The 24623-nt window shown below is 44.1% G+C and overlaps 1 long non-coding RNA gene across 1 annotated transcript; it reads right to left on the bottom strand.

Moving 5' to 3' along the window:
• Positions 1-1409: 1409 nt before the first annotated feature.
• On the bottom strand, positions 1410-9285 carry LOC134734073 (uncharacterized). Its single transcript, XR_010117468.1, has 3 exons — positions 8818-9285; positions 7177-7260; positions 1410-4087 (listed from the first exon to the last, which is right to left on the bottom strand). It is a non-coding gene; the product is annotated as an uncharacterized lncRNA (long non-coding RNA).
• Between the last annotated feature and the right edge of the window lie 15338 nt (positions 9286-24623).

The following is a 24623-nucleotide window of genomic DNA, read 5'->3' as shown; positions in this document are numbered from 1 at the left end:
GGAGGCAGCTAGAGAGTGTGTGTCTATCTCCTTTCAGTAAAGAGGAGAAATCTTTCCTAAGCAATTTCCTATCAGAATTGCTCTTTAAATCTCATTGGCCAGAACTGGGCACATGGGCACCACTAGCTGCAAGGAGGAGTTGGGAAAGTGAATATCTGGCAAAAGGGTATGAGATTTATTGATTGGCTTAGACTTGTCATGCTTTATCTTTCAGGGCTGGGCACATAGCTGTCCTGAAAAAGAATATGGATTTTATTAGTAAGGAATAAAAGGGATATGGCTATTGGGTGGCAACGAATGGCACATGCAACCAGAACCTTTGGGTTGAGTAAAACTATCTTTTTACTTAGCAATTATCAAACTAACATGAATTAAGAACATACGTGAATACAAACAATAATTTCGTTGGCAAATATTCTGTGCTAGGAACTTGGTACTAGATGTTAGATATATATTATCTGCAATTTTCCCAGCAGTCCTGCAAGATGGATATTATCCCTGTTTTCAGAAAGATTAGGTTATATCCCAATTAGAGAAATAAGTAGCTCTATTCTGACTTCTGTCATTAAAGTTTTGCCTTTCTTGAACTTCAAATCAATTAAATCATATAGGAGGTACTTTTTGGTTTCCAACTTCTCTTGCTCAATATTAGATTCTGGACTCATTCATGTTGTTGATGAATACCACGAATAACTTATTTTTTATTGCTGTGTACTTATTGTTTGAAAAAAATCAAAATTTATTCATTTTACTGTAGATTGACATTTGGGTTGTTCCTTGTTTAGTGAAATGACTAAAGTAACTAAGATTATTATATGTGATATGATTAGATCATAAATTATATGCTTATATAGCTATATGATTAAGGTGACCGATATATAAGTATATATCTTATTATATATTATATAACATACTATATTTACAGAACAGACCAAAATAAATCTGACAAAAAGTACTCCTTTTTGTTGGATTTGCAATTTGTTGGATTTACATACAAGAGTGAAATAAGGTATTTTTAGCTTTAGTAGATACTCTCTAAAAGATTTCCAAAGTAGTTGTACCAAGTTACACTCCCATCAGCAAATTATGAGAGATTCATTTGCCAATGGTTGGCTTTGTTATACATATTATTTGAGAAGGTAGTAAGGAATATGGTATGTGCTATGGAAAAGGAGAAGTTGGGCAAGGTAAAGGGGATTGGAAGTACTGGGGGAAAGTAGAGCAGTTTGAAATTTTAAATATGTGGTCAGGATAGGCTTTTATTTATTTGTTTTTTTTGACAGGGTCTTGCTCTGTTGCCCAGGCTGGAGTGCAGTGGCATGATCATGGCTCACACTGCAGCCTCAACCTCCCAGGCTCAAGCGGTCCTCCTGCCTCCCAAGTCCCAAGTAGCCAGGACTACAGTTGTGTGCCACCGTCCTCTACAAAAAATATATTTTGTATTTTTTGTAAAGATGGGGTTTTGCCTTGTGTTGCCCAGGCTGGTCTGGAACTCCTGGGCCCAAGCTGTCTGCCGCCTTCACCTCTCAAAGTGCTGAGATTACAGGTATGAGCCACCACACCTGGCTGGCTTTTTTTTTTTTTTTTTGAAGGTGACAACTGAGCAAAGTCATGAAAAAGTAAGGGAAAGAGCTATGCAGGTATGTGAGGAAAATATTCTAGGTAGAGGGAAAAGCCAACACAAAGGCTATTAATAAATTGCTGGTGTGTTCCAGCAAAAGCAATTGGTCATTGTGGAAGAAACAGAGTGATCAAGGGAGAAAGCTATGGGAAATAATATGAGAGGGGAAAAGAGCCAGATCATGTAGGGCCTCCAGGACAGGGTGAGTGCTTTGGCTTTTACACTGAGTGAAATGGGGAGCTACAATAGGGGTTTGAGCAGATGAGTGACATAATCTGATTTACACTTAAAAAAATTCTGGTGGCTAGATTAAAAATAAGTGTGGGCAGGAGCAGGGACATGAATTAGTCTATTGCAGGAGGTGACAGTGGCTTTGACCAAAGTGGTGATAGTGGACGCTCCAGGCAAATAGGGTGTCAAAAGCCGAGATGCAGAGATGGAAAGTTCAGTTCAAGGCCGGTATCAGAACTGTGAGCAAACTTAATAACGGGGGAGGGAAAATGACAGCTGCCATTTATTGAACATTCACTATGTGGCAAGCATTATGCTAAATTTGATACTCAGGCGGCCTCTTTTAGTCTCCATAACAACCCTGCAAAGACATTTAGAATTTAGAACCTTTCATACAGTGCCATGACTAAAACGTAGCGCACCTGGCATTCTAACCCTTCATTTCATTCTACTCTAGCACTAAAGCTAGAAGGGAAACTTGAGGCCACATTGTGGAGGGCCAAGAGGTTTGAACTTTTGCCTGGTTTGAACTTTTACCTTCTTAATCTTTTCCCCGCTTCCCCACATTTGAGGACAGGACACCTCCAGGAACTGCAGCTCAGCAACAGGGGTTCAGCGTGAGCGCGGCCTGGGGAAGGTCATCGCTTTTTGGGGCGTGTGGGGAGAAACGCGGTTCGCCTTGTCGTGGCTGGCGATACGCCTCTCCAGGAAGGGTGTGTCCCCCCGCTTGAGGATCCCCCCTATAGATAAAGAGGAGGCTCAGCAGAGCCTTAATTAGAGATCACAGAGGATCAACAACCAGCGTCCGGAAGACGAATTGGCAGCGAGGTGCATGGATTCGATACAGAAGCTGGAGGTGGAGTCCAGCTAACAGACCACAGAAGTTCGATGGAGCCAGAGTGGGGCAACAAGGAGAGATGTCGGGGAAGGAAAGGGGATGGGACTTGGGGACTGGAGCGGCTCGAGGGCGACGGAGAGGGGGGCGTTAGGCTCTAAGGATTCTCTTACTGTGCCTCCTCCCCGTGTCCTCGGCTGGCGGCTGAGCAGCCCTCGAGCCCTCAGAGCTGCCCTGCAGCACCTTGGCCACTAGGAGGCAGGCCCGCCTCATCTGGAGCCCCGGCTGCCGCTCACTCCAGGGAGGGCGGCGCTGCTGCTTAAATTCCAAGTCAGGCCAGCCCCTGGAACGCTTAATTGGAGCTTAGATTTAGAACAGTTGATTTTCATTGAGACGGAAATTTGGACAGTCTCCCACTTGATTGAAAACGGCTAGAAACAAGGCTTACGGTAGAGCAATGAATACCAGAGTGCAGGCGCCGGTGCCCAGGCGGCCCGGGGAACAGGAGGGCCGGAGGAGGAAACAGCTGCCTACAAAACACCAGCAGCGCCCTTAATTAACACCAGTGCTGACCAGGGGGATTGTGCTTCCGGAAATTCCCAACGTCCTTTCCCTTCTTGCCCAGGGCCATTCCATTATACAGTTTCTTAGGTTTTTCCCAGTCCCAGGTCTGAAATGGAAAGAGATGTTACCCTAGATGCCTCGAAAGAGCGGGGCCGCAGAGACCTCGCACAGCCCGATAGCAGTGGAGCAGGTGTGTGTGCTTGTGCATGTGCATGTGTGCATGCTGTGAGGGTGTGGTGTGTGTAACATGCTCCCATGTGTCTGTGTGCCTGCTCTGCAGGGGGAATGTTAATGTTTCATTGTTGTTTGGCTTCAGCCCAAAAGAGAAACAAATAATGAGGTGAACGGAAATGAGCTGGAGTCTGCTTTCACCGCTAATTAGCCCCTGCCGATTTTGATGAAGAAGACATACAATAGACACAAGCGAGCAACGGATGAGAAACTCGGGGACCTAGGCTGGGGAAAGGGCGTTGGGTGGGGGGTGCGTGGACGGGGCTAGGAAGGGAATCTCAAAAGCCCGGGTACCTGGATCAGGCCAACAGGCCATTCCCACCCTTAGATGAAAATCTGCGCATTATTCCATCTTGGCTGGCATCTCTTAGGGGCTGGCCTTCATCTTACTAAAGGCCATTTCACTTTTTGAAGGGTTGACAGTTGCCTTCTTCACCTTCCCCTGGGCAGTTCTTTGTTCTCTTTGTCAGGCTGGCCCCTGTCCATATTTCTCAGAGCCGTGGTCACAGCCCTCTTATTCACCAGCTGTTCAGACAAATCCAGCCTTGACCTGGCTCTGCACTTCAGCATGTTGCCTGCTGCTCCTTAGACTGTTCTCTTGCTACCTGTGAAAGGTCAGATGCAGAATGGTGAAGGCAGAAACAGACTGTTTGATGACAAGGTGAGGAAGAGCTGCTGCTTAATATACCTGTGTGTCTATTGATGTGCCAGTGAGCGGGAAAGGTGGTGGTAGAAAGTCATGTTAGAGACCTCTGTGGCAGACCCTTCACTTATCAGAAATGCCAGGAGTCCCTGTCTGTGAGGCCCTCACAGGCCCAACTCATATGGGCTCCAGAGACACCAGTTCAGCTCGAGAATGTGTCCCCCAAGTTGCTAAAGTATGTGTCCTACCCTCAGAGAACCTGGTCTCTCCAGGGCTCTCATAGCCCCTTGTGAATACATGCCTAGGAGTGCATGCTCCTTGAGCATGAATATGAGAATTATAAAAAATATTCTTCACCCAGAGCAACTTCTCCTCAGCCTTGTATTCTCGAATGTGTGTGTGAGAGAGGCAACTTCATTTCTTTCACATCCTAATAAATATAGAGAATGGTCACTTCTTAGAAATTGTTGTTCACAACACTTCTGGGTTGTTGCTAGTCTTTATTGCCTTTCTTTTTGCTTGCCCCTTTAGGGCACAACTGTCCCAGTCCAGGTTTTCTTTCTAATGCTGCTCTTCTTTTTTGTTTGTTTGTTCGTTTGTTTGAGATGGACTCTCACTCTGTTGCCTAGGCTGGAGTGTAGTGGTGCAATCTCATCTCACTGCAACCTCTGCCTCCTGGGTTCAAGCAATTCTCCTGCCTCAGCCTCCCAAGCAGCTGGGATTACAGGCACATACCACCACACCCAGCTAATTTTTGTATTATTAGTAGAGATGGGGTTTCACGATGTTGGCCAGGCTGGTCTCGAACTCCTGATCTCAAGTGATCTCTACCCGCCTCAGCCTCCTAAAAGTGCTGGGATTACAGGCATGAGCCACCATGCCCAGCATGCTCTTCCTTTATAATTTGGTAGATCGGGCCATGGTAGGAGTTCTCAAACTTTAACAATAATTTAAAAAGTCTCTCAAGGAGTTTGTTTTAAATGCAGATTTCTCAGGTCCTGCCCAAATCTATGGAATCAGAATTTCTGGAGCAGTCCATGGGAATCGGCATTTTACCAATCCCTCTGCTACCTCCTCCTCCTCTAAGATCCGAAGTCAGATGGTTCACAGAACACATATCATAAAACATGGTGCTGACAGAGGCCTTGGGCCCTTGTCTTGCTCGCTCAGGCTGCTATAACAAAACATTGTGAACTGGATGACTTATAAACAACAGCAATTTAATTCTCACAGTTCTGGAGGCTTGAAGTCCAAGATCAGATTTGGTTTCTGGTGAGTGCTCACTTCCTGTTTCCTAGAACAGTCCTTTTCCCCTGCGTCCTCACTAAGTGAAAAGGGCAGATGAGCTCTCTCAGGCTCTTTTATAAGGGCGCTGTTCTCACTCATGAGCCCTCCACTTCATGACCGAATCACCTCCCAAAGGTCCCACCCCTTAATACCATCACCTTGGGGTTTAGATCTCAACATATGAGTTTTGGAGAGACACAAACATTCAAACGACAGCGGTCCTTTTCTTTTTCTTAATTTTGAGAGTTATTTATATATTTTAGACTCAAGACCTTTCTTAGATATGTAATTTCTAAATATTTTCTTCCTGTCTGTAATTTGTCTTTTGATCCTTTGTCCAAGGTCTTTCACAGAACAAAAGTTTTTAATTTTGATGAGATCCGATTTATAAATTTGTCTTCTTATGGCTCATGCTTTTGGTGTCAAGTCTGAGAACTTTGCTTAGTCCTACACCCCAAAGATTTTTCTCTTATATAGTTGTATGTTTACGTTTTAGTCAATGATCCATTTTGAGTTAATTTTGGTACTGGTTTAGGTCCAATTGCTCCAGCACCATTTATTGAAAAGGCTGTTTCTCCTCTATTGCATTGCTTTTACTTCTTTGTCTAAAATTAATAGGAATTTTGAGTGGGTCTATATCTGTGTTCTCTATTCTGTTCCACTGATTGATTGCTTTGCCTATTCCCTCTACCAGTACCATACTGTTTGGATACTGCAGTTATATATTGGGCCTTAACATTGGGAATTGTGATTCTTCCCACTTTATTCTTGTTTTTAAAGATTTTTGTTTTGTTTTGTTTTTGTTTTTTGGTTTTTGCAATTCTTGGATCTTTCCCTTTCCATATAAATTTTAGAGTAAGTTTGTCTATGTCTACAAAAAACTTATTTAAATTTTGATAGTAATTGCATTAACATGATCTAGTTACAGAGAAGAAACTGTGTGGAAAAGTTGGGCAGCCGTAGTTGCTGTATGATTTGTTAATAAACTTTGATCCTTCTAGAATCCTAGAACCAGAGAGGACTCAACACTTTAAACTGGCTCCAGGGAACATTGTAGGTTCTTGGGGGTTCATACACTGTCTTTAGGAAAACGGAGCTGTCTTAAGAGAAGTAAGTTGTACATACTTCTCTGAGAACCGAATGTTCTCTCTTACGGCTGTGAGAACCAAATGTTTACTTAAGTAAAATTGATCTTCATTTCTACTTCAACAGGGAAGGAAGAGCTGAAGGACCCTGGGGATGATTGAACATAGCCTCTCACCAGCACGCTCAGGAATTGTCCTGAGGGCAGCAGGAGGAGTGGTAATCCTGCAAGAGAAGGTGGCTTTGTTGAAAGCCTTTCAATTCAGCTTTATTACTCGCCAGTCTCCTTCCTTGTGTTCTGGCCATATTTCTTATCCATTAGGCAGCCAGCTCTTAACATGAGATCCTCCTGGTTGTGCATTCTTTTCTGCAATGCTGACACTTCCTTCTAGTTACACCCTTTGGCGCTCTAATCTGTGGTCTTAGTGTTAGTCAGTGATGAAGATATTTGGCACATTAACTCTTATTTCAGTTAACACCAGATGAAGTGAACTCGATTCCTCTTCTCACACAAAAGTTGGCCCCAAACTAGTTCAAAAATATCTTTGAATTCTTTCTTGGCTAGTGTCGGTTATTTGTGTCCCTTTAGTGATCTGATTAATATTGGCTTTTGTGATGGTTGTCACATCAAGATAGCTGCAAGCATTGTTAAAGAGACATTTGATAAGTGGGACTACTTACCTGGAATTCACCCCCAGACCACCGAAATCTTAACTAAAGATGACAGTTTTGTGTATCCTTTAAGGAGTTCTTTAACTCTGAATTCTATAGAGAAAATAAAAAGATTTGTTGAAAATGACTGACCCCATGTGGGTTGAGAACTATATCCAGTTAACTAAACTGTAAACAGTTAACTGAATCTGTTAACAGTTAAGTATGTTATCTATAAAATAAGCTTCAAGTAGCACTGTGTTGTAACTTCTTGGTGCCTCTAAATTAAGAGTTAAACCCTTAGATCTGGCTAAGGAAATGACTTTATCCTAGCTCAAAGGAGACCTTTTCCTCAGCTCTTCCTCCATCATTTTTATTCTCTATTGTTTACTCATCATCTCATATGTCCCCTGTCATGTTACATTGGAATCATTTCTTCTAGATGCACACTGCAGCTGATGTGGTCATTGGGTCTATTGCAGCCCCCACCAAGTGTTCACTTCTGGTGAGAGGCATATCCAGGGCCTGAGTGCTGGAACCCAAAGATGACAAGGGTGGAGCATTGATGAGTTAACCTCGCAGCTGGAGGGTCTGTGCTGCATAATCTCCCCATGGGCCATGAGAGCACATGCTTGAGAATTACATAAGCCTGTGGCAGGGCAGGGCTCAGGGCTATGGAATTGATAACTCCAGTGGGACTAAGGCATCCACCATCTGTTCTTTGTTATGTTCATGCCCATCACCAAAGTAAAAATCACATTCATCCTTCTCTCCACCATTTCTGCCTCAATCAATCACTTCCTCCAAGGCTGACCAAATTATCTTCTTCAACTTGCCAGAGGAAGAGGGAATGTCTTTTGGTAAGGCACAGAGGAGCCCTTGGTTTTCCAGTTACACTCCTGCTAATTGCAGAGATTTCTCAGTTCTTGGTAATCATGGAGGCTTGCATATTTAAGCGCTTGCCATCTGCAAAAACTGGCCCCAGTTGCTATCTGGAGATGGCATCTCCCACTGAACTCTGCATGAACTTTGTCCCGTAGGCTGCAGGGACCTGAGTAGTTTTCAAGTCCCTGGCTTTTGATAGGAAGCAAAAAGCTTCTAGATTGAGTACAGCGTGAAAAAGGAAGAGAAATCATGATACTTCCTGTGTTGCAATAACAAACACCCGTCCTAACTGCTGCTAGATAGGGGGTTGGCAGTTTAACCTCTTCCTGCTCACTAGGGAAGTGGGGCAGGGCGAGTGGGAGTGGGGAGCTCCCCTTTCGTGCAGGCTCCATCCACAGAACACTTCCTACAAACCCCTTCCTGCCTTTGTAATCCTAGTGGTGCAAAGCTGCCTGGTCCGCTCTGTGCAGAGCCCTGTCTGTGCTCTGCCTCGCCTGTGCCCTCTCTAATTGGCCTCTTCCTTACAAAATCCAGCTGCCGCTTGAGGCTTCTCTCCCTGTATTTACAGCCGTCTAATCAACTGGTAATTTACTTTCAATCAGTGCCAGATTGTGTTCCTCAGATTCATATCTCCTTTTTCATTTAGTGAGGAAATGATTGCCTTTCCTCTTTATCATTTGTTTTAAATATTAGCTGCCATGTTGTGCCGAGCAATGGTCTCTTAAATACGAAGGTATAACCTGGCAGTTCAATACAGCATTTGTCCAAAGCTGTCTAAACACTTACAGTGTGCTCGAGGCAAGTCCGCATGCCTGGGACTGGGGTAGCGTCTGTCATGCTCTCTTATGCCCAGAGACTTAAGTTCTTCAGTTGTCAGTGTCAAATCTTGATTTCTAGAGGCTCCTTGTTATTCAATTCCAGCCAGGAACTGATTTCCTTGCAGGCTTCTGTGAGGCCATCCTGAATGGCTGCAGTGGGGTGAGGACGGTCTGGGGCTGTGCTATGAGGCTTTGACCCTGAAGTTTCACCTGTTAAGGTCTGAAAAACTGCAGGCCAAGAACATTAACAGGTTGTTTCTGTGGCTTGTGGGGCAGCTTGAGTGGCACAGAAGAGAAGCTGGGGAGATGGAGAGAGAGCAGCAAGGGGAGAGTCAGAGATGAAATGAGTGACCAGTGGGTCAGCTGAGGCTCACCCGCCCAGACCCTGCTCTTAGGCACATCTTGAATGTGTCCCTGGACATGCTCTTACGTGTAAATGATGTTAGTAAGTCTCATCCTTTCTGCTGAGAAGCACTTTCCTAGTAGGACAGGATCGGGGCTGAGGAACTTTCAACCCCAGCCCGCTTTCTAGCTATTTGCTCTTATTAAAAATCTGCCTGCCGGCCAGGCACAGTGACTCAAGCACTTTAGTAATCCCAGCACTTTAGGAGGCTGAGGTGGGCAGATCACTTGAGCCCAGGAGTTTGAGACCAGCCTGGGCAACATGGCAAAACCATATCTCTACAAAAAATAGAAAAATTAGCTGGGTGTGATAGTGCACGCCTGTGGTCCTAGCTACTCAGGAGGCTGAGGTGGGAGGATCACCTGAGCCCAGGGGGGTTGAGGCTGCAGTGAGCCATGATGGTGCCACTGCACTCCAGCCTGGGTGACAGTGTGAGACCCTGTCTTAAAAAAAAAACAAAAAACTTCCTCTGGAGAGCCTGAGGATTCCTCCCTTCTCCCAACTTCCCATACTTCTTTTATTTGTTTGGCTCATTTTCAAGAGCATTCTAGAATTTCTCTAAAGGAGGGGCTTAGTGGTGGCCATCTATTTGAAGCCCTAAGGTGGGTAGAACGATGCTAGAGGACATGTTTCAAAGCTGCCTGGCAGAGCAGGTGCGCTCCTTTCCTTCGCAAGAAAGGTAGGATGAGGGCGCAGCTCCTGCAAGCAGCCTGCCTGCGTTCAAGGGCTAGGTGCCTCACTCAGCTTAGGGATCCCAGACAAGGTTCTTAGCCTCCATGTATCCCAGTCTCTCTTTCTATGGACTTAGGATAGTAATATCAGGATTCTTGCGATGATTAAATAAAATAATGACTGTTAAGTTATCTTATGATAACTGTGTTTGGTACATGAATATCGAATAAACGTTAGCTTTTACTATTAGGTTGCTGGGGATGGGGTGTGGGGAATAACAGAAATCACAGGGAAGGTTCCAGCTTCTCCAGAGCACTCCTCGTGGTGCCTTTGCTAAACACTCTTCACTGTTTTCCGTCTCAGTTGAAACAGAAGTTTCTCCACAAGGCGTTCCTCTCTACCTCCCCGCCTTCAGACCCTGAGTCAGGCATCTGTCTCTATGCTTCCCAGAACCCTGTGCTCACAGACACTCACCCTTTTCACCTCAGTTTAACTTGACCTCTGTAAAGACCCTGTTTCCAAATAAACTCATATTTGGAGGTACTGGGGGTCCAACATATCTTTTTGAGGGACTACAATGTAACCATAACACTGACCAAGCAGAATAACTGGTTGAGGAGGAATAGAAGTGGGATGGATTGTCATCTGAAAGTTTGAAATGGCTAAGGATATCTGGACTTCTGACATGCCCTCAAAACTCTCATGGAAACATTTGGATATTTCAGATAAAGAGAAAGAAAAACTCACAGGTATAATCTAAAGACCTGATCTAAAGACTCATTAATGAGAGATAGATGACTTACAAAAATAAAATTCTGATAACACAAGTGAAAGTGATTCTGAACAAAGGGAGTGTCTGGTTGCCAAGAGAGCTCTTTGGTGAGTTCTTAAAGGGTCATGAAGAACTGTAGGAAGGAGGAGTGCATAATCAAGACAGAATATAACCTGCAAAAAGAAGCAGAGTGTGAAATACATTTTATAAAAATTCTAAGGGCAATAAAATGGGCTTTGTTAGACATATATAGAGCAAAGAGAACAATGTGGAGCAGGCACCACATGGGGCAGAAGATTTATGTCAGCAGATGACTATGGGCAGCAGCTGTCGATTTTGTTCGGAATTCTTCAATAGAATAATTTCCAAATTGTAAAGGCAGATCAAAGATGGGCAAAGATGAAAAGAAGTCAAATATAGATGAGGTAATACAAAGAAATCACTAGCTGTCTTAAATGAGCTCAAATATATATACTAGACTAGGGTTCGGCAATTTTTTTCTATGAAGGTGATATTTTAGGCTTTGCAGGCCATATGGTCTTGGTTGAAACTACTCAACTCTGCTGTTGTAGTCTGAGGGCAGCCATCGACAGTTTGGAAATAGGCGTGGTTGTGTTCCAATAAAACTTTATTTACAAAAATAGGCTGCTAGCCAGATTTGCGCTGGGCTGCAGTTTGCTGATCCCTGCACTAAAGAAATGACAACCCAGACAACTGAGAGAACTTGCTGTTGCAACACAGAACCACTGTGAGTAATCTCTGAAAAATGCTGCAAGAAAGAGGAAATGCTCAGAATCTGGAGAAGGGCAAAGAACAAAAAGATTCTAAAATCTGTAGTTCACATGGTTTATCACAGGTTCCTGACACATTTCCAGAACAAATGATTAGATAATCCTATATAACAAGTGTGAACATCTACTTTGCACTATTTTAAGTTCCTAATGGTAAACACAACAGAAGTGGCCTTTGTACTCAAGGAATTTTTAGTGTCAAAAGAAAAAGTGATTTGTAAGAAGTGATTACAGTGGCATTGAATGCTTTGAAAGGGGTTGGAGCAATGAAGATTTAAGCAAGGGGATCTAACTTAGTTTTGGGGAATCAGATGAGGCCTCTCTGAAAAAACTGAGATCTAAAGCATGAAATTAGCCTGGAAAAGGGGACAGGGTAGAAAAGCATTCTAAACAGAGGGAAGAGCCTCTGCAAAAGCATCCGAGAGAATCCTCAAGACACAGAAGTAAACCAAAAGGGGTCCCTGTGGCTAGAGGACAGAGGAGAATGGGACAGGACAAACCTGAGTGGCAGGACAAAACTGAGTAGCAGGCAAGAAGTTCAGGACTATGAACTTTGTCATTTCTCTAACGCACCAGTCTAGCAACACTAGCAAAAGTAAAAATAGGTGACTTTGACAGAACTTTGTTGTAGTGAGCTCACACTGGCTCCAATAACCACAGTTCCCTTTTCAAATGCTCATGAACCAGCCTCTTAGCTCTTCTCCCTGCTCTTAGTCTTAGTTCCCTCCAACCACTCCCCACCCAGATGCATCTTTAAAATGCAAATCTGATCATATCATGCCCATGCTTATAAACCTTTAGTGGATTACCATGGTTCTTGGGACTTCATGCATTTAGATTTTAACAAGGCATTTAACTAAAATATTTTTTAAATTGATAAATACAAACTAGGCTGGGCGCAGTGGTTCACACCTGTAGTCCCAGCACTTTGGGAGGCTGAGGGGGGTGCATCATCTGAGGTCAGGAGTTTGAGACCAGCCTGGCCAATATGGTGAAACCCCGTCTCTACTAAAAAAAAAAAAAAAAAAAAGCTGGGCTTGGTGGCAGGCGCTTGTAATCCCAGCTACTTGGGAGGCTGAGGCAGGAGAATCATCACTTGAACCTGGGAGGCAGAGGTTGCAGTGAGCCGAGATCATGCCATTGCACTCCAGCCTGGGCGACAAGAGCGAAACTCCATCTCAAAAAAAAAAAAAAAACACCAACCAAACTATATGTATACATACACACACACACACACACACATACATATACACACACATACACATATGGTGTATAACACGATGTTTTGATATGTATTCATTGTGGAATGGCTACATCAAGCTAATTTGACATATTTAACATTTACCTAAATCTTTAATGATGTTTTTGGGTGGAAATGAATTTGTTGCTGATACAAATTTGAATTAATAGAATATAGTCAAATGTCTTTAATGTATTGCCACAGGCTCATGTAAGCTCCACCTACAGTTATGTCTAGAACATATGGCGTTCAAGGTCTCTGCATCAGGGGAATAGAGGAATAGAAGAATCAGATTGCCTCTTAAATGCCTTGGCCCAGAAGTGACATCACCTTTACTCACTGTCCATTGGCTGGAGGAAGTCACATGGCTCCAACCCAATTGCAACAGCGTCTGGGTAAAGTAAGGGAGTACATTGCGTATTTGGCAAGAATTGTCTTTGCCACAGTGTGCTTATTGAATCTATGTATATCATAAAACATGGATGGTTAGTTAATATGTTTGATAGAGTTAAAATTCAAAAATATCTCAACCAGGTGGAAAGATACACTAAATTAACAAAGAGATATTTAGGAAGATTAAATATAAAGTCCTACACTTTGGTTAAATTAAAAATGAACTATTTTAGTACAAGGTGGAAAATATCTTGCTTGACACATTTCAAGTAAAAGAAAACCACACAAAACAAATGGTTTTAGTTAACCACATGCTCGGTATGAATCACCAGGGCCTGCCAAAGAAATCTAAAGTAATCATAGCAGCATTAATGGATGTATGAAGTTTAGAATCAAATCGATAACAATCCCCTTGTTCTCTTAGTTGGCTAGACCACATCTGCTGGTGGGTTCAACAAAAGGGGCTCCATTTAAAGAAGAAGACTGAGAAGCTGGAATGAATCCAGAGGAAAGTGAGTAGGATCCTGAGGTTTGTTGAAAGATATGGGGAAAACACTAGACTTCAGATGAAGAGATTCAGGTTTAAGTTTTGAAATTGCCACTCCCAGATGACATTGGGCAAAATCTACTCCCCACCTCTACCCAAAGCTGCATTTCATCTCTCTAAACCTTATCTTCCTCCCGGGCAAAGAGGGAGATCTGTACTTGAATTTCTGAGGCCCTTTCCAACCTGAAAGTTTGGAAGCTACAAAATTGCATCATCTGAGAACAGTTGAAGGAATCAGGGGAGATGTAACCTAGAGCAGGAAATATTGAACAGGAACATAGGATCTGCTTTAATTACTTGAAAGGTCATCATGAGAAAAAGAAATTTAGATTTGCTCTGCATGTCATGCAAGAACAGATCTATGGCCCGAGGGAAGAGGGTGTGGAGAATATTCTGATTGTCGGCACTTCCAAATGATGGAATGGGCTACCGTGTGAGAGAGGGATCATTTAGCAGAAGCAAGATAGAAGTTCTCTTCTAGACTCTCCAAAAGTACCTGGCACAATTATATAAATCTGTGTGAGAACTATATAAAAAATTTATCATGAGAGCCTGCAGAAATCCCTCCAAATGTGCTCACCTCCAATCCACTTAGTCCATATTTGTCACCCATCAGCATCTTGGGTATCTTCTTGTTCTGGCTCTGTATACTTGATGCCCTTCTTCCAACTTGATGCTCAGATTGACAAGCTTATTTGGTGTTCTCCTTCTAGGTTGTGACCTTCACCCCCCTCTTTAAGACATAAATTTTTCTATCTGCTATTTGGCCCTTCAGACTGCAACTTTGGGCAATAGATGTCACAGTCGATGGCCTTCCCTAGCCAACAGAACAGTGTGCATTAAAACTGACTCCTCTGATATTTTTATGTGATATGGGAGGGGTATAGGACATTAGACTCCCCGTCAGGGCCACATAGAATAATCCTACCTTGGGTGGGAGGTTGGACTTGATGACCACTGAAGTCCTCTGCCACTCTCAGATTCTATGACTTTAAGATTTATATTTACCACTGTTCACAGAAATAGAAAGTTTCAATGATTCTTTATCAGTGGTGATGCTCTTCCCAGAATGCCACCATTTAATAAGTGTCATATATGTATACATACTTCTGCTCCTGGACTTTGCAACTGACCTACTTTTAAAGCTCTTGGAGCAGCTCATGGAGATGAACTAATGCTTCTTAGTTTATTTGTTTCTGGTGTCCTGAATGACCAAAGGGAGCTCACGAAGTACAGCTGGCTAGAGAACAAGGGAAAGCAGCATCAGTCGTGGAGCGGTGCTGATGATCCATGTGTTCAAACCATGGCTTTGGACTCTTTGGCTCTTGAGTTACCAAGAATCCAAGGCTGTTTGAAGAATGGCAAGGAGGAAAATCTGGCCATAGCTGTGTTGACCCCTAGAATGGTTAGATTCCAATGGAAAACAACAGAAGATTAAGACCCTGGTTCCACAGGTATCTTGTACAATGGGTCTTCCCCTTCACAGGGATCTTATTAAAAACCCTGACTCTGATCATCACTCCACTAACACTCTCCAACCGTACTTATGATAATATCCAAACTCCATATCATGGCCTTAATGGTCTGATTCCTGTGTCTCTCTCCAGCTGTATTTAATATACTTATTCTAATATGTACTTCTTGAGGGCAGAAACCTTTTCTTATGTCCTGCTGCACCTGCAATATTGAGACCAGCACTTGGCACAAACCTCAATACCTGTTGGTTAAATAAATGAAACCAGGCTGGGTGCAGTGACTCATGCCTGTAATCCCAGCATTTTGGGAGGCTGAGGCGGGTGGATCACTTGAGGCCAGGAGTTTGAGACCAGCCTTGCAATCGTGGTGAAACCCTTTCTTTACTAAAATACAAAAAATTAGCCAGGTGTGGTGGCATGCGCTTGTAATCTCAGCTACTCAGGAGGCTGAGGCAGGAGAATCACTTTAACCCAGGAAGCAGAGGTTGCAGTAAGCCAAGATTGCGCCACTAAACTCTAGCCTGGGTGACAGAGCGAGACTCTATCTCAAAATAAATAAATAAATAAATAATAATTAAAAAAATGAAACCAGTCTTGACTTCCAAAGGACTTTACTAAGTTCGTATAATGGAGCCTCTCATCGCTATATTCTTAAGAAGAAACCCTTTTTTGAACTCCCACCCCTATATTTCCATGACGCTTCAGGGATAAAAAGCACTCGTTTGATTACTGAGAGGATAGCCGGAGAAGTGAAGAATAATGTGATGTTCGGTTCAAACTCCTTGGGGGAATTCGGTTGTGAAAATGGAATTACCGAAGTTGGATTCCGCCCAGGATGCCAAGCTTAAGTTATTGGGTAAGTGCACATTAGAAAAATGAATTTTGGCAGCTGCCAAAATATTCTCTTTATGTGAAAGTAAGTGACCTTGGATTTAGTTTCTGTTAATGGCTGGCTTTTTCTGGCAGAGGCAAGAGATGGATACTTTGAAGGAGCCATGGTTTTCCAATGATAGCAGCAGTACCAGGAAACTTGCGGGTTGTTACAGTGCATCCATTTCTCAGCATCCATTATAGTTAGGAATGTGATGAACCAAATGTACTTTTTATTTTGCCAGTGTTTGGACTCTTCATTTAGAGAATAACCCATGATTGTAGCTGACTATATTCCAAGATTCATAAGCTTTGGCGCCTGAATCAGATACCTATGGAGGAAAAAGAAGCAATTTATTCATTCCTTTCTTTTTTTTTCCTCTCCCATTTAACTGTCCCAAATGTCAGTGAATGAGTCAAATCTTCAATATTTTTCCACAGGGGCTGACTTTGGAGAAGCCAGTACAGTCCATCATACTGTTTTCTCAACTAGTTCATCGTGACATTCTGAGATTTTGAAAGGACACCTTTTCCGTGTCAAGCCGTCCTAGGGTGGCTAATATGCCTTCGCTCATTTTTGACAAGACAGAGGGAGGACAGGGTGATAACACAGCAGGATAAAAGGGAGAGAGTGGCTGGATGCTGGCTGTTTATGCGTGGATGTTGAGAGTGGAAAATGCAGATGGAACTGAGGGTAAGATGCCAGGGAGTTGCAAGAGGGCTCCTTCTCTGAATAACCTCATATTCCAGCAAACTCATAAAATTGGAAAATAGTTTTAAACAGTGGTAGCCTTCTTTGAGGCATTTATATTCCCTGTTAATAAGGTCACAAATAATCACCTTTATTATGAATCCAAATAAAGTATATGATGCTGCTCATGGTAGGATTGGGAGAGAAACACCCCAAAATACCTCCCCGACTAGCCTAGTAAGGTGCCTACAGGTTCTACCCATACTCTTTCTTTGAGTAAAAGCACTAGCTTTCAAATATCCTGAGAAAATGCTGGTATTTTAACTGGGAGAAGAAGATCAATTGACAGGGACAGGGTTGGTTTATTTAGCTGTCTGCTAAGAGTGCAAGAGATTTGCGATGGACTGAATGTTTATGTCTCTCCCAAATTCATGTATTGAAATCCTAATCCCGAGGTGGAGTATTAGGAGCTGGGGCCAGTGCGCAACAGCAAGTGCTCTCACAGTGGAGAGCTCTGGGAAGGCAAAAACATCCACGTGTTTGGAGGACCCAGCAAATGAGCCAGCAGATTCATGCCAACATAGACATGTGTGAGCTACTTAATGGCTGTGGCTTCACTACTTCCCTCCAACTTTCACACAATATCTCCTGTGGTCCACGCTAATGGGAAACACGCAGCAAAGGGAATTCTGGGAAATGCAGTTCAGCCTCATCAGGTTGACACCCATCAAGCCACCATACCAGGTCAGTTGATTCCAGGATGTTTGGCCTTTCCATGACAACACATTGCCCTTCCTCAAATGGCTCTGTCCATTGCTTGTTCAATCTTTACACCCAAGAAAGGCATTCTTCCTAGGTCAGCTCAGTTTAAGTATTGATACCACAGGCCTGGAACAGGGCAAGGCATGGTGGAGAAGGATCAGGAGGTGAGCATCATCCTGAAGAGACCCTACAACAATTAAACTGCAGTTGGAAAGGAAAAGAGTCTCATCCTTAGGGTGAGCACAGCCGGGGTGAGGCATTTTGTCTTCCACATATCCCTAGCCCTCCAGTACCACTTTCTCCCATAGCCAGTCACCAGGTACAGCTGTGCCATCTCTGTACTGTGCTAAAATGTCCAGCCGAGGGGAAGGGAAGACAGTGGACTGAATTATAGCCCTGCTTCTCTCACCAGTCTCAGAGATGTATCAGCCAAGAGGAATAAAAGCTTTTTTCCCAATCCATGGGCCTGAAGGAGCCACCTTTTTATAATTTGCACAAAGGCATTAGAGGTATAACTGTGCCCCTTGAATCATCTGCCTATAGCTGTCTGACATAATAAAAATATATATGTGGTCTTTTACCCCAGTTCCTGACACATGGGTCTTAAAACCCTCATCATTTCCTGAATGATAGGAGTAAGAGGAGCACCATTTGTTATATTTTGTCTTATTCTCGGTTCCCTGGCACAAGAGCTTTTAAGAACCTTGGAATCTCCAGAGTGATGAGTGTCTTTTTTATGCTAATGAGATGACTAGTACCTGGGGCCCCTAGCCAGCTTCAGGATGAGGGCTGGTCACCAGAAAGACCAAGCCTTGATGAGAGATTTGGAACTTTCAGCCATATCTCCCTTCCCCATTCCCCACCTCAACTTCCTGGGAGGGGAGAGGGGCTGGAGAGTGAGTCAATCACTAACAGCCAGTGATTGAACCAACCATATCTACACAATGAACCACCTATAAAAACCCTAAACAATGGGGTTCAGAGAGCTCCTGGGTTGGTGGACACATTCACGTGCTGGGAGGGTGGTGCACCCCAACTCCATGGGGACAGAAGCTCCTGTACTTGGTACCCTTCTGGACCTCCCTCCAGGTACTGCGTTGTCTGTGTGCTCATTTGTATTCTTTATATTCTCTTTTATAATAAAGTAGTAATGGTAAAATGTTTCTGAGTTCTGTAAGCCACTGCAGAAAATTATGAAAGCTTAGGGGATTGTGAGAGCCCCTGATCTGTAGGCAAGCTGGAAGTTATGGGTCACCTGGGGACCCACTACTTGCAATTGGCAAATGAAGTGGGGGCAGTCTTGTGGGACTGAGTCGTTAACCTGTGGGGCTTGTGTTAACTGTCAGCACAAGCTAATCAGTGTCATAATTGAAGTAAAGTGGACATCCAGCACCCAGTTGGTGTCCCCAGAGAATTGGAGAATTGCTCAATATGACCCACACATTTGGCAGCAGAAGTGTGAGTAGAGAAAAGGGTTTGTTGTTTGTTTGTTTTTCACTTGAGAAAGCCAAGCCAGGACAGTTTGCCCAGACTTCAGAGACTGCCTTCAGGCTAGCTCAGCTGCTGGTCTACCTGGCTCAAGCCTAGGAGGACCTCCATGTGAGGAAAGTAGGAGCAGAGATGAAAAACCAAACAACTAGTTTCACACTGGTCCTCCCAAAGCATCAGGACAATGCCACTTTTGTCAGGGCTTTGAAAAGAAAATAAATAATAGTTAAGAGGATCACATACTTGGTATTGTGCTGAGGATGTTATATGAATTATTCATTCAATAAGTGTTTATTGATGATCTACTATATGCCAGAAAATATTCCAGGTGCTGAGGATATAGAAGAAAACAGACAAAAATTCCTGCCCTCATGGAATTTACATTCCAAAGGGAGAGAGATAAGAGAATTTAAAAAGTAAAATATATGATATGGAAATGATGATAAATGTTATATAGAAAAATAAAACAAAGAAGGGTGCTAGGAAATGCTGGCGAGAGTTGAGGAGGGGAAGGTAGCTCTTTTAAATGTGGTGACCTGGTAAAGATCTCACTTCAAACTGATCTGGGGCCAGGTGCAGCGGCTCACGCCTATAATCCCAGCACTTTGAGAGGTGTAGGCTAGAGGATTGCTTGGGTTCAGGAGTTTGAGACATAGCAAGAGCTTATATGTATTTAAAACAACAAACACAAACTGATCCAGAGGACATCACATCAGACAGATTATATTGTTATCATTTCACAGATTAGGAAACTGAAGCTTAGAATATGAAATCTTTTTCTTAGGAAAAGATCTGTTTTCAGCTATTCATATGTTAGAGTCTATCTCTTCCCCAAGTATTTGCATGGCACTTGTTCCTTAGCAGTAGAATGCAAAGCAATTTGTACGTGGTTAAGGAATTTTAACACCAAAAGTTGTGCTGAAGGTCTGAGAGAAGAGGATAGCTTTCATCTCTTGGGACTCCTACAATCACAATGCCTTGGTTGGTGGGTCCTGTGTATCTAGTCTTCCTCTTAACCTAGAACAAACCACTTCTGATGCTAGGCAGGGCTCTGTGGCCACAGAACAGCTTTATGTTGTTGTTTTCTCAGCCAATTTTTAATTAGACTTTGTTTTTGTTTTAGCAGTTTTAGGTGCACAACAACATTGAACAGGAAGTACAGAGTGTTCCCACAAACCCCCTACCCTCACACCATACAATCTCCCCAACTAATGACATATTGCCAGAACAGACTTATTTACAAGGTTAACTTCTTCCCTATCCTGCCCCTTTCTCACAGATCAAATCTGGGCTACAGTTTCCGTTGGTATTGCTCTTTGGGTCCTGAGTCCCCCATTGCCCACCTGGGCTGCCCAGGCTGTCAGGGGCCTGCCATTCTCTCCTTGCAGATGCACAGTACCTGCAGAGGATGTACAACAGTGAGCGGGGCACATGGGCAAACAGACGTCATGGCTCCACAGTACTTTCAGGGCTGCAAGCTGTGGGGCTGAGGGCTGTTCCTGCCTCGTCCAGTCAACTCAGAGAACCTTCCCCCAGCCAAAGTTATAAATTATTTTCTAGGAATTTCTCAGCCCTGGATAGTTTCTCATCCTGAGTTGGCTCAGCCTCTTCTTCAGACTTGCCTAAAAACTCCCCTTTTAGTGTTGAGCCTTTAATAAATTTTTGTCTGCTGCCACGGCTGAGTCACTGCCTAGGTGCTGGGTCCATGCTGTCTCTAGACAGCTGCCTGGCCCTGGGGCTGAGAGGAAGCAGCGTCCAGCCAGACACCCACACCTTCAAACAGAGCCGCTTCTGAGAAGCAGTGGGGCAGAGTGTGTCATCTGCCAGAGGGCGGGATGGGGAGACTTAGGCTGTGGGGAGGGGGAGGAGCAACCGAGCCAGATAGGGGTGGAGGGATTGGGAGGTGAAGGGTGACATCAGGCTTGATCTTGCCTGGACTAGGGGGAGGCCATGGGTGAGCTTGCTTTTTGAGGAAAAAGGTGAGATCATTGATGAGCTTTCCTTACTTGAGAGTCAGGGGATGAGGTCACACCTGGGTTTGTGTTATTTGGGAGAAGAATGAGTGAGATCATGCTGTTTCCCTTATTTTGTATCATTAAGTGAGGGGAGGAGGTATACGGTGCCCAGTACACCTTATTTAAGAGGTTGAGGTAGTTTGGATGGCCTTCTGCCTCTAAATCGAGGGTTGCCCTGACCAGGCAGAGCCTGGGAGCAGCCCCTCCCATGGCAGTTCAGTGCTTGGCTGGTTTTGCTGTATTGCTCAGGTCACTGAGGGCTGCACTACGGCTTTCACGAGCCCTGATGGCTTTTGCCTTCATGAGTTTTTTCCTCCATTAAAATTTTTAAACATTTTACAACTGTGTTGGTATAAAAATTAATATAATATAGGCCAGATTTATATTATATAAGCAATTTGTTTTTCTTCTGATTTGAAAACAAAATTAAAACATTTCTGTGGGCCTCTAAAAGCCCTCTGTGCCTATTGCTCCTAATGGATGAATTGGTCCTGTGGTCACTGGGACAGTCAGGGCTCTTCTGGCCTTCAGAAAGAAATCTGAGGCTGGAGCCAGAGCAGAGAGGGCCCTACCCACCCCCTAACTTCGCTTTACCTGTCTGAGACACTCTGCCAGGGAACTGGCTAAGAGAACTGCGCAGAACTGGCCTGTCTTCTTGTACAGTCACACACCACATAACGATGTTTCAGTCAGCGGCAGATCACATATACAACAGCGGTCCAATAAGATTATAATGGAGCTGAAAAGGCCCTACCGCCCTCAGCCCCACGGCTCGCAGTCCCGAAAGTGGAGCCATGCCGTCACTACTGCCTAGTGATGCTGTGGCTGTAGTGTAGTGCAACACATTACTCACGTGTTTGTGGTGATGCTGGTGTAAACAAATCTATTGCTAGTCATATAAAGGCACAGCACGTACAATTAGGTACAGTACATAACACTTGATAATAAATGACTATGCTACTGGTTTATGTGTTTACTATACTATATGTTGTTATTTTAGAGTATACTCCTTCTGCTTATTAAAAAAAGTTAACTGTAAAGCAGCCTCAGGAAGGTCCTTCGGGAGGTATTCTAGAAAAAGGCATTGTTCTCATAGGAGATGACAGCTCCACGTGTGTTACTGTCCCTGAAGACCTTCCAGTGGGAAAAGACGTGGAGGTGGAAGACAATGATATTGATGATCCTGATTGTGGGGAGGCCTAGGCTAGTGTGTGTGTTTGTGTTTTAGTTTAAAGAGAAAAAAAAAAGAAAAAGCTTAAAGAACAAAGATATAAATAATATTTTTGTACAGTTGTACAATATATTTGTACTTTAAACCAAGCGTTATTATAACAGAGACAAAATGTTAAAAAAATTTAAAAATGTTTAAAGTTAAAAAGTTACGGTAAACTAAGGCTAATTTATTACTGAAGGAATAAAAAAATTTGTTTATAAATTGAGTGTAGTCTAAGTACGCAGTGTTTATAAAGTCTATGGTAGTGTACGGTAATGTCCTAGGCCTTCACATTCATTCACCACTCACTCCCTGACTCACCCAGAGCAGCTTCCAGTCCTGCAAGGTTCATTCATGGTAAGTGCCTTATACAAACGTATGCTTTTTAATCTTTTATAATATATTTTACTGTACCTTTTTTCTGTTTTTAGATACGCAAATACTTACCATTGTGTACAGTTGCCTACAGCGTTCAGTAGAGTGACATGGTGTATAGGTTTGTACCTTGGAGCAATAGGCTATTCCACATAGTCTAGGCGTATAGCAGACCATACCACCTAGGTTTGTGTAAGTAGGTTTGTGATGTTCCCATAATGACAAAATCACCTAACGATGTATTTTTCAGAAGGCAGTCCTGTCATTCTGCAACACATGACTATACTAAGAGGATGCTGTGCAGAGGTAGGATGGTCCGTCAGGCAGCAGGCTAGCTGAGGAGAACTTGCTTAAGATGAAGTGCCCTCTTAGACTAAGTAATCCATCAAAGAGCAGATACTGGCCATTTCCCTAGGCAAAGGCAGAGACCAATGGTTCATTCATTCATTAAACAAATATTTATTGAACCTCAACTATGTGCTAAGTAATATTCCTTGGGAATACAGATAAGTTCTGGGTCTCATGGAACATATACACCATACATTTAAATCCCTCAAAGTGTCTATAGCCACAGATAAGTTAGAAAAAGGGGAGAGGGAAACAGAATTCAATTGTTAGAAGCCTTGTCACCTATTACTGCTAACAGCCTGACATGCATTATGTCACTTGACCCTCTTAACAACCCTATGAGGCATGTATTATTATTTCTGTTTCATAAATGAGGAAACAGAGGCTCACAGAGGTTAGGAAACATGTTCACAATCTCAAAGCTCACAAGCCTGGGTTGGAAAGCAGTTCTCATTCATTCCAAGGTCTGTGATATTCTTCCTGGTTACTCTGCCTCACTAGTTATGATTTATGTCCAATAGGAATTTGATTACTAATAGTTTTCTCTGAGTGTTTTTACAGTACAAAGTTATACATACTGCTTTTTGGCAAAGGTGAAGGTAAATCACACTGAGAGGTGACAGCGTGCTGGCAGTCCTCACAGCCCTCACTCACTCTCGGCACCTCCTCTGCTTGGGCTCCCACTTGGGCGGCACTTGAGGAGCCCTTCAGCCCACCGCTGCACTGTGGGAGCCCCTTTCTGGGCTGGCCAAGGCCAGAGCCGGCTCCCTCAGCTTGCAGGGAGGTGTGGAGGGAGAGGCGCGACTGGGAACCGGGGCTGCGCGCGGCGCTTGCGGGCCAGCTGGAGTGCCGGGTGGGCGTGGGCTTGGCGGGCACCGCACTCGGAGCAGCCGGCAGGCCCTGCTGGCCCGGGACAATGAGGGGCTTAGCATCCGGGCCAGCGGCTGCAGAGGGTGTACTGGGTCCTCCAGCAGTGCCAGCCTACCGGCGCTGCGCTTGATTTCTCACTGGGCCTTAGCTGCCTTCCCGCGGGGCAGGGCTCGGGACCTGCAGCCCGCCATGCCTGAGCCTCCCACCCTCTCCATGGGCTCCTGTGTGGCCCGAGCCTCCCCGACGAGCGCCACTCCTTGCTCCACAGCGCCCAGTCCCATCGACCACCCGAGGGCTGAGGAGTGCGAGCGCACGGCGTGGGACTGGCAGGCAGCTCCACCTGCAGCCCGGGTGCGGGATCCACTGGGTGAAGCCAGCTGGGCTCCTGAGTCTGGTGGAGACGTGGAGAACCTTTATGTCTAGCTTAGGGATTGTAAATACACCAATCAGCACCCTGTGTCTAGCTCAGGCTTTGTCAATGCACCAATTGACACTCTGTATCTAGCTACTCTGCTGGAGCCTTGGAGAACTTTTATATCTAGCGCAGGGATTGTAAATACACCAATCGGCACTCTGTATCTAGCTCAAGGTTTGTAAACACACCAATCAGCACCCTGTGGCTAGCTCAAGGTTTGTGAATGCACCAGTCGACACTCTGTATCTAGCTGCTCTGGTGGGCCTTGGAGAATCTTTGTGTGGATACTCTGTATCTAACTAATCTGGTGGGGACGTGGACAACCTTTGTGTCTAGCTCAGGGATTGTAAATGCACCAATCAGCGCCCTGTCAAAACAGACCACTCCGCTCTACCAATCAGCAGGATGTGGGTGGGGCCAGATAAGAGAATAAA

The sequence above is a fragment of the Symphalangus syndactylus genome, chromosome 12, assembly GCF_028878055.3.
Source record: "Symphalangus syndactylus isolate Jambi chromosome 12, NHGRI_mSymSyn1-v2.1_pri, whole genome shotgun sequence".
In the NCBI taxonomy this organism is placed as follows: Eukaryota; Metazoa; Chordata; class Mammalia; order Primates; family Hylobatidae; genus Symphalangus; species Symphalangus syndactylus.
The sequence above is the reverse complement of the archived record's forward strand: the minus strand, read 5'-3'. Positions and strand labels throughout refer to the sequence as shown.